Below are 14,238 nucleotides of genomic sequence, written 5' to 3'. Positions count from 1 at the left end.
TATGGACCTTCTATGGCCCTCTCCAGCTCTCCTAGAGTAACTGCTTGTCTCCTAGAATCTCCTCCATGCCCTTCAGACTGTGCAGGGAGACACAGCAAACCTTCTGGCAATGACACGTATTGATGTGCCATCCTGGAGAAGTTGGACTACCTGTGCAACCTGTGTAGGGTCCAGGTATCGCCTCATGCTACCAGTAGTGACACTGACTGTAGCCAAATGCAAAACTAGTAAAGAAACAGTCAGAAAAGATGAGGAGGGAAAATGTCAGTGGCCTCCACCTGTTAAACCATTCCTGTTTTGGGGGTCATCTCATTGTTGCCCTCTAGTGCATCTGTTGTTAATTTCATTAACACCACAGCAGCTGAAACTGATTAACAACTCCCTCTGCTACTTAACTGACCAGATTAATATCCCATAAGTTTCATTGACTTCATGCTATACTCTGATTAAAAAGTGTTCCTTTAATTCTTTTGATCAGTATATATACATATATATGTAGACTCAAACCGATTATGACAGCAGCAATCCATGCTGTGAGAAAACAGTAAAAAGGAGGCGTGTCAGACGTGTGGTACATTTTCTGATGCAGCTAGACGAAAACAACTTCATGACGCTGCCGCCAAATACACAAAACAATTACTTTGACAATCACGTTACATTATTTTTAAAATGTTTCTTTTTCTTTTTCATAACTTCTTTAACACACGACCTTGCTGCAAACCGCGGGTATTTTGCTATATATATATATTTAATAATATAGTTATTTATAAGAGTGTTGCAAAACCCTCAACAGGTTAGAGCAGGCAGTCTATTCATTTCAAAACTGGAGACAAAAATAATCATTGTAAACATTTCCTGATCATCGGTGTGAGAAAAGGTGTTGATATGAAGCCTTGGGAAAAGTAAAAAATTATTTTTTTTAGTTTTCAAAGCTTTTTGATTTGGAGTTGCTAATAACAAATTGTGGACATGTACAGTATGCAGTGAAGTCTTGTATATATCTTGTGATAATCATTAATCGAAGAGAAACTGAGGATTGTACTCACAAATATTCAGATAACCCCAATCCTTGTATTAAAAGAATGTTTAATCTATGAATTAAATTCAAGAAAAAATGGTAAATATGCTTCTCATAGCTACCCAAGAAAAGCGATGAGGGAGAACTTCAAGGCCATGATCGTCATACTCTTCAGCTTAGATAATATCAGTGCACTTATACTTTTACTTGCTCATATACGTAGTATAGAGAAAGAATAATAATAGCAAAAAAATTTGACGTTGAGATTTTGATGAATTTCCATGTTTCAAGTGCTCCTGAACATGTTTTGACCATTTTTGCAATTATGCCTCTGTGTGTGTGTGTGTGTGGCTGTGTTTATGTATGGAAACACGATAACTTGAGAACGCTTTGAGCTAGTTAAATTAAATCTGGGATATGGATGTTGTATCAAAATGTTAGTTTTTACTTTTCAAACAATCAATCAACAATTATTTATATAGCACATATTCATACAAAAAAATGTAGCTCAAAGTGCTTTACTAAATGAATACAAAAATAGAAGACACAATAAAAAATAAACATAAGTCAACATTAATTAACATAGAATAAGTAAGGTCCGATGGCCAGGGTGGACAGAAAAAACAAAAAAAAACTCCAAAAGCTGGAGAAAAAATAAAATCTGTAGGGGTTCCAGACCACGAGACCGCCCAGTCCCATCTGGGTAATCTACCTAACATAAGTCAAACAGTCCTCTTTGTATTTAGGGTTTTCATGGAAGGACTTGATGATGATGGTTACGTAGACTTCTGGCTTTCAGTCCATCAATGTTGGTGCATCATGATGCTTTGAGTAGGTGGTGGTGGTGCAGGCTGCCACCACAAAGAAACCGGAAAAAGAAACAGAAGAGAGAGTTGGGGTCAGTACGGATTTTAGAGCCACTATGAATAGTTATTGTGATGAATTGAACATACAGAGTATCAGTATAAAGTTAAAGTGAAGTTATGAGAAGGCCATGTTAAAGTAATGTGTTTTCAGCAGTGTTTTAAAGTGCTCTACTGTATTTGCCTGGCGAATTCCTATTGGCAGGCTATTCCAGATTTTAGGTGCATAACAGCAGAAGGCCGCCTCACCACTTCTTTTAAGTTTAGCTTTTGGAATTCTAAGGAGACACTCATTTGAAGATCTAAGGTTACGATTTGGAATATAATGTGTCAGGCATTCCGATATATAAGATGGAGCGCGATTATTTAAGGCTTTATAAACCATAAGCAGTATTTTAAAGTCAATCCTGAATGACGCAGGCAACCAGTGTAGTGACATCAAAACTGGAGAGATGTGCTCGGATTTTCTTTTCCTAGTTAGGATTCTAGCAGCTGTATTCTGCACTCGTTGCAAGTGATTTATGTCTTTTTTGGGTAGTCCTGAGAGGAGTGCGTTACAGTAATCTAGTCTACTGAAAACAAAAGCATGAATTAATTTCTCAGCATCTTTCAATGATATAAGAGGTCTAACTTTTGATATGTTTAAGTGGAAAAAAATGCTGTCCTAGTGGTCTGATGAATATGCGATTTAAAATTCAGATTACAGTCAACAGTACATTTCAAATTTTTTCAAATAAACTGGTACATAGTTTAAATAAACAATTGATTGAAATCTTTTATAGTAGTTTTTCATGTGAAATTGCATTATAAGATGAGAAAAATAATTGAAATTTTTTATTGTCATTAGCTAGGGTAAGAAACACGTAGAGAATTTCACCTTAAGAGGTGTCAGCACTATTTATATATGCATTATTACCATTATAAAAATAGAGATAAATAATTTAAATTTTATATGATCATTACTTATCGTTAGATATAAAATTTGACCTTGGATCAGGTGACTGGAAGTGGTATATTACTGACCACAAAAAAAAATCTGATTTGAAATTTCAGTTTGATCAGATAACTGAAAGTAGTTCTTTGCCATGTAAACTTGCATTATAAACAAGGATTGGTGATTGAAATTGTGTAAGAAACACACAGATAGGAAGTTTCATTATAATCTGACAACCAGAAGCAGTATCTACTGAACTGGTACAAGGAAAGTTGAGTCGAGAACACTTTTTTTTCTTTTATGCTTTATGAAAGACTGGCACATTGGCACTCATCAATGCATTAACAGTAGAATTCATGAAGCCTACAAAAAAAGTTGTAATCCCAGGCCTCTTTAAATTCCTTCCTTTTATATGCAATCCAGTATGCTGTCCAATGCAGACACTAATTTCATTGTTCATCTTTTAAACAATATTAAAATAAAATTTTAAAATAAAATAATATTAAAAAGGCAAGTTTACAGGTAGATGATATATGCTTGGGGGAACTTAACTGAATTAACTGGGCTAACCTTGCAAATAGTGGAGTACAAGAGCAGGAGTTTTTAGACATAAATGACTGTTTTTGAACACAGTATGTTAAAGCATCAATGTATTGGGGAACCTGCCTAGATTTAGTATTTTCTAATAACTGGGTTAGAATTTTTGGTGTAGTCGTAACTAAATCACTAGGGTAAAGTGATAATAATATAATACAATCCTCAGTATTTTGGAAACACATGGATGCAGTGACTAAAAGTGTTTAACTTTCAACAACAATTTACTTATATAGCATGTTTTCAAAAAATGTCATTCAAAGTGCTTTACAAGATGAATAAAGAAAAGTTTTATATAAAAAAATAAACATATAAAAATAATACAATACTAAGTAACAAAGAATAAAGTAAGGTCCAATCGCCAGGAGGACAGAATAAACAAAAAAAAAAATATGCAGGGGTTCTGAGGCCACGAGACTGCCCAGCCCCTACTGGGCATTCTACCTGACATAAATGAAAGCAGACCTCATGGTTTTTAGGCTTCTTGTGGAATAATTAGATGATGATGGTCATGTGGACATCTGGCCTTCAATCCATCAGTGTAGAGAATGCATAGTGTCTTGGTCATGTGGTGGTGGCGCAGATCACCACCACAGAAAAACAGAAAAAGAAAAGCAAAGAAAGTAGGGGTTAGTATGGATTGTTGAACCATAATAAAAACAATAATTAAATGCATATACAGAATACCAGGTTTAAGCTAAAATGAAGCTATGAGAAAGCCATGTTAAAATAATGGGCTTTTAGCAGCTTTTTTTAAAGTGCTCGATTATATTAGCCTGGTGAATTTCTATCGGTAAACTATTCCAGATTTTAAGTGCATAACAACAGAAGGCTGCCTCACCTTTTCTTTTAAGTGTAGCTCTTGGAATTATAAGCAGACACTCATTTGAGGATCTAAGGTTACGATTTGGAATGCAAGGTGAAAGGCATTCCTAAATACTGTACAGGATGAAGCAAGATTATTTAAGGCTTTGTAAACTGTAAGCAATTTTAAAGTCAATTCTCAATGGCACGGGTAACCAACGTAGTGACATCAGAACTGGAGATGTGCTTGGATTTTGTAGTGACATCAGAACTGGAGAGCTGTGCTCTGATTTTCTTTTCCTAGTTAAGATTCTGGCAGCTGCATTCTGCACTTGTTGCAAATGGTTGATGCGTTTTTTGGGTAGTCCTGAGAGGAGTGCGTTACAGTAATCTAGTTGACTGAAAACAAAACGTGAACTAATTCTTCAACATCTTGCAGAGTTATAAGACATCTTAACTTTTGCTATATTTCTTAAATGAAAAAATGCTGTCCTAGTAATCTGATTAATATGTGATTTAAAATTTAGGTCAGAGTCAATAATAACACCTAAATTCTTTACCTCTGCCTTGACTTTTATGCCTAATGGATCAAGGTTATTTCTAATATCTTCATTATATCTGTTTTTGCCAATCAATAAGATTTCTGTTTTCTACTTACTTAGTTTGGGAAAATTACTACTCATCCATTCAGAAACACAAAAGACATTTAGGTCAGTGAACCAAGAGAGTCTGCGTCATTCATCGTTACTGATAAATACAGTTGTGCATCATCAGCATAGATATGGTAGCTCATGTTTTGCCTTGAGATAATCTGAGATAATGGAAGCGTGTAGATCGAAAAGAGCAGCGGACCAAGGATACATTCTGGACAAATTTTGAAAGGATGAAGGAAAGTCTAAGGAGGATCGACTGGGATAAGTGTGGAGAAAGCCAAGGAACAGTGAAACATGGTTAAAAATGTTTTGCATATAACAGACGACATGTATATCCCAGAATTTGAAATTAGTAGGTAATTAAAAAAAAAAAAAAAAGCTCTGTAGTGGGTATGGTGTCCCCCCTGAAATGCAGTGCACAAAACAAATTGAATACATGCAAGCAAATCGGAGGATACAAAAACAAATCAGAAAATGTAAAAGCAATCCAGCAAAATGCAAAAGCAGTTTAAAAATGTAAAGGCAAATCAGAAAGCTCAAAAAATGAATCAAAAAGCACATTAACAAATTGGAACACACACAAAAAAAAATAAATTGGGAACACAAAAGCAAATTGGAAAACACAAGAATAAATCAGAAGGCACACAAAAAAAATCGGAAATGCAAAAAGAAATTGACTACACTGAAACAAATCAAAAAGAACAAACTCAAATGGAGCAGAACACAAATGAAATGACGACTGTGCCTCATTCAGGGTTCTGTGAGCAACTGCTCTTTCCACATAAAGTCAAACCAGCGGGTACCCAAGGATTCTGTGAAGAGACATAGTACCGAAAGAGTACAGTCTTCATCTCAGGTCACTGGATAGCGTCCATGTCTCACAACCATATAGCAAAATAGGAAGCTCCAGGCCTCTAAAGACTTGGACCTTTGTCCTTTTGCAAAGATATTGGGAGTGCCACAAACCCCATTCCAGCAACCTTATGACTACTGACGTCATCGGAAGAATCGCCAGAGACATGAATGTCGTCGCTGAGATAAGTAAACCTCAACACAGTCAACATTCTCTCAGCAGAGAGACACACTGCTAATGGCTGTTCCCAAGAGGTCATTGAACGCCTGGATCTTGGCTTTTATCCAGGACAACCTCTCAAGCCCAGGCACTCAGTTTCTTGAGAGCTGTGATTAGAGCCTCCATTGACTTCACAAAGATTTTTTCATTTCAGTTTATTTTTGTATAGCCCAAAATCACACAGGAAGTGCCGCAATGGGCTTTAACAGGCCCTGCCTCTTGACAGCCCCCCAGCCTTGACTCTCTGAGAAGACAAAGAAAAACTCCCAAAAAGACCTTGTAGGGAAAAAATGGAAGAAACCTTGGGAAAGGCAGTTCAAAGAGAGACCCCTTTCCAGGTAGGTTGGGCGTGCAGTGGGTGTCAAAAAGAAGGGGGTCAATGCAATACAATACACAGAACAGAAGAAATCCTTAATACAGCATAATAATAAAAATTTTAGAAATACGGAGCAGAATTTAACAGTAGATGATATCACATCATAAGATTTGGATATTTTTAGAGTCCTGGAGACCTCATCCATCAAGCTGCCTCCCCGATTGGCCATTCCACGGCTGAAACGTTGCTCGGTCAGCCAATCCGATGAAAGGACCCCTTTTTCCCACGATTCTTGTGATCCTCCATCAGGGATGACTTTACTATAGGCAGGCAAACAACTTGGCAGGTGGGCCGTGGCACCAATTGCCACATTTGAGTACCGAAAACAGAAACGGAATAGGTAAGGTTTAGTAACAAATTATAACAATCATGTTACTTATGTTTTAGTGCTAATGACTAACAACAGAGATACAGTATGTACAGTTAATCAGCAGCTCTAGTCAGAATATGGTAAACTGAAATAGTGAAAGATCCCTGTGGAAGCATGTAAAGCGAAAACAGTTAAGGTTCCAGTACTGAGCCCTGCGGGACACCATATTGAACTTCTGTGTATACTGATGGAGTACTGTCAGCACATTTCTGTACATAGTGGAATCAATTTGATAAATAAGAACTAAACCAAGCGAGCACGGGGCCTGTAAGCCCAACATCGTTTTCTAGCCTGTACAGTAAAATAGAATGGTCAATGGTGTCAAATGCTGCACTTAAGTCTAACAACGTAATTACAGTGGAGTTTCCTTCATCAGAGGATATCAGAATGTCATTTACAACCCGTGTTAGTGCAGTTTCTGTACTATGACCAGTGCGAAAACCATACTGTCATTTCTCAAATAAATTGTAATGCATAAGGTGTGACTGAAGCTGACTGGCAACTTCTTTTTCTAGTATTTTAGAGAGAAATGGTAAATTTGAAATAGGCCTATAAATTATTTAGTATGTGTGGGTCTAGATCTGACTTTTTAAGTAAAGGTTTAATGACTTTTAGTGCATCAGGTACGGTGTCATGCAGTAATGAACTATTAATAATGGTTAGAATAGGCACTGCAAGAACATCCATGGCACTTTTTACTAGTTTTGTTGGCACTGGATTTAGGGAACAAGTAGTGGGCTTCATTTTAGTAATTAAAGTTAAGACATCCTGCTCAGTTACAGGATTAAAATTACTAAAGTGCTGAATGCAATGTGCGGCAGGGTCTACTAAGCTAGTATTTGGTTTGTACTGTGATGCTGAGATCTGGGATCTTATATTTTTAATTTTCTCATTTAAGAAGTTCATAAAGTCTGTACTGCTAATATCTGTTGGTATTTTGCACTGTTGATCTGAATTCCCATTTGTTAATTTAGCCACTGTTCTAAACAGTACCTCAGGATTTTTATTATTGCTATCTATTAATGTAGAATAGTATTCTGAGCAAGCTTTAGAGGGCTTTTTTATATTTATTAACATTCTCTGTCCATGCAGTTTGAAAGACATGCAGCTTTGTTGTTCTCCATCTGCGCTCCAGGGGAGCCACTGTGTCCAGAGCATCTCTCAAGGTCACATTATAATGTGATGTTAGCTGATCTAAATTGTTTTCCACGTTTACATTTGATGTTAACTGATCTAAATGGTTTTCCACAATTACACTCGACTTACTCAAGGTATCTATAAATTTTGAAGCAGAATTACAATCTAGATGTCGCACTGTCTTTGTTTTAATCTGTGAGTGCGTTGGCATGGGCAGAACTAAATGAAATGTAATTAAGAAGTGATCGGAAATAACTACATTTAATGGAGTAATATTTAAATTTTGAATTTCAACTTTGTGAGTTATAATTAAATCTAATGTGTGGTTATGATTATGAGTTGGACCTTTGACAATCTGACAAAATCCTACTGAATTTAACAAATAAGTAAAACATTTGCTAAAAGTGTCAGTTTCCACATCAATGTGTACATTAAAATCCCCCATCAGAACTTCGTGATCATAATTTATAGCCAAATCAGATAGAAGGTTGCTAAATTCAGTCATGAACAATGAATATGGCCCTGGTGGTCTGTAGACTAGCACTATAATTGTGTTGGAATCTGTTTTATATTTAAAATGAATGCCTCAAAGGATGTAAAGTTGCCTACATTTTTAGAAGTGATTTGCATTTTGTTACAATGAATTATTCCAAGGCCTCCTCCTCGACCAGAATCTCTAGAGTTATGAAGGAACGAGTATCCATCCTGGTGCTAGGGGAACAGTGTCACATTTACTAAGCCAGGTTTCAGTAAGAAGACACAGATCAGATTTTGTACTTAATATATATCATTTACCAAAACAGCTTTAGTGCCAAGAGAGCGAATGTTCAATAAACAGCATTTAAAACTGCATGGTTCTTTCTGAACTGCTGATATATTTTTGTTTTAATTTGAATTAAATTTCTATTACAGATGCCCCTGGTGGAGGTCTGGTTTTATCCCTTGGTCTAATTATACACCTTATTTTTGGTTATCAATTAATTTATGGTTTGTATCAAGACTAAATTTACTGGATGCCCCACAACAGGGATTATGGGTAACAGCTTCAGGAAAATAACAGGTGGGATAAACAACAGCCTGTGATTTAAGATCACATGACTGCGGCCTGGATGGTGCTCTAATCAGTCAACCAGGCAGTTTTGCTGCCATATTTTGGGATAATACATAAGATCCCTCCAGTTAGGATGAAGACCATCTCTTCTGAAAAATCCAGGCCTTTCCCAAAAATCATCCCAATTGTTCACAAATGCTATGCTTTTATTTGCACACCAGGTTTCTAGCCAGCAGTGAAAGGAATGCAATCTGCTATAAATCACATCCCTCTATATAATCTTGGTAAGGGACCAGATACAATTAAATTCCGACATTTTGTTTTAGCTTTGGTGCATAGAGAGATGAAGTTCCGCTTTAATACCTCAGATTGCTGTAAATAAATATCATTAGTGCCGACATGCAGCAATAAGGTAGATACTTCATCGTCGCGACACGGTCCAATGCGCCTTATGCCAGAAATCTTGGACCCTACGAGGCACTTAACATTAACTGCTGGTTTAACATAGTTTGGAATTCTAACATTCTACACTATGGAATCGCCAATTATGAGCACTTTATTATTCTCAGTTTCCACAGGCGCGCTGCGGAGAGCTGAGAATCTGTTCTGGGTCCGTATTGGTGACCTGGGTGCCGGGGGACTACATTTTGGATTCTTAGACCCCGTCTTACTGTTACCCACTCGCCCTGTGGCTGAATTGGTGCTGCTGATTTCGCCGCACTGACTACAGTGGGACCTGGAGAGACTGAAGCCGAATCAGATGTAGCCGAATTGTCTAAACAAACCGAGTCGATCCAATTTTCGGTTTGCCTAATCGCTATCAGATTCCTAACGCGGTCCTCCAATTGCTATTTTCCGACCAACTCTAAATTAACTAAACATTTTGGCAGGTGAAGCTATCTGCACTGTCGGCCGGAAAACCTGAGCTGTACATACTGCAGGACACACAACATATAAACGTGCCCTCGACGGGCAGAGAGCAGATAGAACTTACATTAAGTGTTGAAGTCATCTTTGCCGTTTTTATAGGTGCTTTGGCGCTTTCCGTGTTCAGCTGAATCACTAAGAGACCGTCGGCTTTAAGTTTCCACCACCCACTGAGCGATCGACTTTAATTTCTCACTGCCGGTTATTTCTACTGGTCAGCTGCCGGCTTTACCTCAGGTGAACTTGCTCGGGTGCTTGCGAAGGGCTATGTGCCTGTGGGAGACGCCGCTGCTCTCTGCTTCGCTTCGCTGCCCGCTCTCTGCTTCCGCCTTCCGCTCGATCCGCTCACTCACAGATCACAGCATGGTGCCCTACTGCTGCTGGACCCAACGCTCAGTCCATTCAAGCATTGAACAGAATAGGAGCAAGAACACACCTCTGACGAACCCCAGAATCAACTGGGAAAAACGCAAAGGTTCTGACTCCATTCTGCATAGCACTCACAGTACCAGTGTACAGGCTGGTCATGACATCCAGCAACTTTGGGGGGATCCTGCGAAGTCTTAGGATATCTCACAGGGCAGTTCAATAAACTGACTCAAACACTCTACGAAAATTGACAAAGGCTGCAAAGAAATTCTGCCAGGATGTGGTCAATGGTAGACTTCTTGGGCATAATAAACTAGACTGCTCCAATTACAGGTAGGTGAGCAAATGATCACAGATCCTATTAAGGATGACCCTTGCAAGGACCTTACCCGGTACCAAGAGTAGTGTTATCACCTGTAGTTGCCGCAATCCAGGCAGTCACCCTTTCTTTTCCCGATAGGGATGACAAGTCCTGTTTACCAGTCAGTTGGGGATGATGCCTGTCTCCCAAATGGAAGCAAAGATTGCTTGCAATGCCAGGAGGACAGCCTTGCCACCAACCTGGAGAAGTTTACCCTGGATACCACAGATCTCTGCAGCCTTCTGTACCCTCAGCTAGTTCACCACCTGTGCAGTCTCAGTAAGATTGGGTGGTTCACAGCCAATTGGAGGATCAGCCTCAAGAACTGTGGACCTAGAGATGTCCAATGTCCTAGCTGGAGAAGCAGCTATAAAGAGCACCTCAAAGTAGCCAGCCCAGCGGGTCATAATCTTCAGCGCCATCTGTAAGGACTGTTCCATCATCCACCCTGACTGTGACTCTCCGAGAAACAGATCAGGATGTGCATAATGCTTCATTTCCTCTGTAAGCAGGAAGTGTCACTGGACCATAGATGGTACGTCTTCAAGTCGTGCCCTGGAACTTCTCTTAATAATATCCAGGGTACCCAGTGAGATTAAATATTTCTGTGAACACTGGTAACCCAACACAACCCTCTGCAACCTTCAGGGTCTTGTCACAGAAGGTCTCCCACATCACATTAGGATTGGCAGTCACACTTAAGTCTGCAAGTTCCTCACACAAATTGTGTGAATGTGCCAACCCATTAGAAACAGCCTGATCTTGGAGTCTGACAAAGTCCAGCCTCATTCTCCTAGTAGATGGTAGCCTTCTGGGCTTAAGCTGGATCTTCAGAGTAGCAACAAGTATGTGGGTAGAATTCACAAACTGGGCACTTCTGTAGACCCTGCAGTTCTGTAGATGCCCACTGTGCCTGTCTACAAGGATGTGATTAATCTTCTTTTCCACACCACTGGTATTGGAGTACTAAATCCAGTGGTGCTGCTCAGGGTGCTGGAACCAGGGTCCAGCGATCCATAGCACCGGACATTTTGCAAAGTCAAGGAACTTCGAGCCACATTCACCATGGTTTCCTGACCCATTGGGACTGACGCAATCCTCATAGCCATTGGTCACATTGAAGTCACCCATTGCCAGAGGAGTGTCACCTCGCAGGCACCCTTCAACCACCGAGCAAACTTGTGTGTAGAATGTGTCCCAAACTTTATTCACTATGGTCGGAGACAAGGCTCCCAGAGAGTGCCTTAACCCAAGTCTCATAATATGCTCATTGAAAAGAATGACATCAGATACCATCAGAAGGAGCTGATCCGCCATAGCTACTCCCCGAGTATGACAACATCAGAGCGACCAGACTAATAAAAGGTGTAACAGAGATCAGGCCTTTCCCAGGACTGCATACCTGAGAGAGTACTGCCGCTGAAATGTAGAGTTTAGGAAGCTCCTCCAACAGCAGAGGAAGATGGTTGTCATACCAGAGAGACAAGATGTTCCATGTGTCTATCTGGATGGGCCACCTCAAATTAGGACTTAAATGCTGCGTTGCAGTGGGTAATGCCTTAGCACAACACCAGTTACAATTCCCAACAGGCCTGAATACATTGGCTGTCTGAAGGTTTAGACTTTTCCAGGAATGAGGCTTCCGAGAGCTTTCCCCCATCCCCTTCATAATGTGAGCAGCCTTCTTGTGAACAGCTGCAGCAGAGGTACAGAGCAGAAGGAAGCCTTGTCCGTCGATTCAGAACTACGTGCTTTTATGGTGGATGGAGTGCCAATCCTGCCTCCAACCCCAAAGTCTTCCCTGCAAGTTGGAGGACTGTTTGCAGGGCCGGATGCAGTTTAATGTTATACCCAGGACAGGAAACAAATTAGGAAGCATGAAAACAAAAGAAGTAGTGCATGACCAAGTCAAAGTGGAAAAAACAGTGAAAGCTAAAAGTATATTATAATCACAGCTTTTCAATAAGTGGTGTTTTGGAAGCCAGAACACTGACAGGTAAAAGACATCTCAAATAATTTAGGCATTTTTTATATAGTTTGGCAGTTTGCTTGCTCACGAGAGTCTTTTTATAAATGGCTTCCCTGGGTATTTTCGCTCCTTTGGGCAGTGTGTGTCTGCCAGAGGAATGTGTTCCTCTCACATTCAGACTAAACGGTGCTACAGTGTTATCATTACTGTGTATTATTTGTTAAGTCACCCATAGAAGTTTGCTGCAACAGCACTTTTGATCTTCTCTGATCAAAAACCTCTGAATCTTCAAATCCAGTGTGATTCAGGTAGTCTGCATCTATACTTGTCAGATTTCACTTTTAGCTTTTGATATCACCATATTTAGAAATTAAGTGTGATAATAGACAGGTATTCCTTTTAGTTTAGGATAGTTTTTTTTATTAAATCAAATGTCTTTCGTGTATGTCTTCATATTTGAGTAAGGTTAGTCTTTTTAATACTACCAAAATAGTCATCAAAGTCAGACATTAAAAAAAAAACAAAAAAAACCTCAAGGCTGCATGCAGTATGCTACGATTCAAATACTGGGTCTCAGTGGGTGGTATTGTGGAAGCAGTGACGCTGAGTGTCTCCTGTCTATTTACTTATTTTTGTGAATGATTTGGTCTAAAACCTTTGCATAACTGCTGCAGATCCATTTGAAGTATTAGTAATATCTGCTTAAGTTTGTCAGTACTGTTATGTTTATGCTTTTGTGCTCAGCAATATGGTTGCTGACAGTGTGAAGGGTTTTACTTACATACTCATATTAAAGGACAGGGACATACTGTAATAAAAAGTATATAATACACTTAGCACAACACCACCCATTGAGTCCCTGTATTCTTCAGGGATTCTAGTGTTAAACATGGATTCAGTTGCAGTGTTAGGCATATTATATACCTTATATTACAGTATGTCCCTGCCCATTAATATGACTATATAAGTAAAACCATGTAATGGCTGACCCCTTACCCAGACTGGCCACTACTCTACCAAGACTATTCCTTGGATCACCTGAGGCTTCTTGCTCTAATAACAAGCCGTACTCCTTACAAGTTGTACCTTTTTCCCACACGACGAAATAACTAGCAAACAGTAGACAGGAATGTAAAATCAAACATGGATATATTGTAAATGGAAAAGATAAACAAATATTCAATAATGTCAATATGTACGTACAAAATACCACTATCCCAATGACAGCAGTGACTAATTACTGTATAAAACATGAACATACCAATATTTACAAAAACCCTCCCATGTCCCTAAACCATTAATAGAAACACGGAACATAAATACAAACACAGATTAGTTAAACACAGTAATTGAAATGTGGTGAAAAATGAGTCCAAAATAAAGTCCAGCAGTATCAATACTGGCCTGTAGTGTTATTGTGCTCCTTCCCGAAAACAAAACGACCTCACCATGAAAAGTCCTGGCAACTGTGTTGCTGAGCACAAAAGCACCATCAGAACACATTCATTAGAACATTAATTTTAAACACATTTCATTGGGGTACATCAGCTAATTTCATACCTTAAATTAACGTTTTTAGAGATAGTAAATCCACACTCCAGAAAAAGTGCTTTCAGTAGTTCTCTCCTGCTTTCTGGATTTTCAGATTGAACTCCCAGCACCCAACTGGCATAAACAAAACCAATGATTTAACTTGTTTTCATTTAATTCCTTCTCCCAACACCCTTTGGTTGGTCCTCC

At 39.0% G+C, this 14,238-nt stretch overlaps 1 protein-coding gene across 7 annotated transcripts in view; it reads left to right on the top strand.

The window, feature by feature from the left end:
• Window positions 1–14,238, top strand: part of LOC120540248 (ATR interacting protein) — a 100,569-nt gene that overhangs the window by 30,236 nt on the left and 56,095 nt on the right. The gene's annotated exons all lie outside the window — the stretch shown is intronic.

This window comes from Polypterus senegalus, chromosome 12, assembly GCF_016835505.1.
Source record: "Polypterus senegalus isolate Bchr_013 chromosome 12, ASM1683550v1, whole genome shotgun sequence".
Taxonomy (NCBI): domain Eukaryota; kingdom Metazoa; phylum Chordata; class Cladistia; order Polypteriformes; family Polypteridae; genus Polypterus; species Polypterus senegalus.
This window is presented reverse-complemented; position numbering and strand designations above follow the sequence as displayed.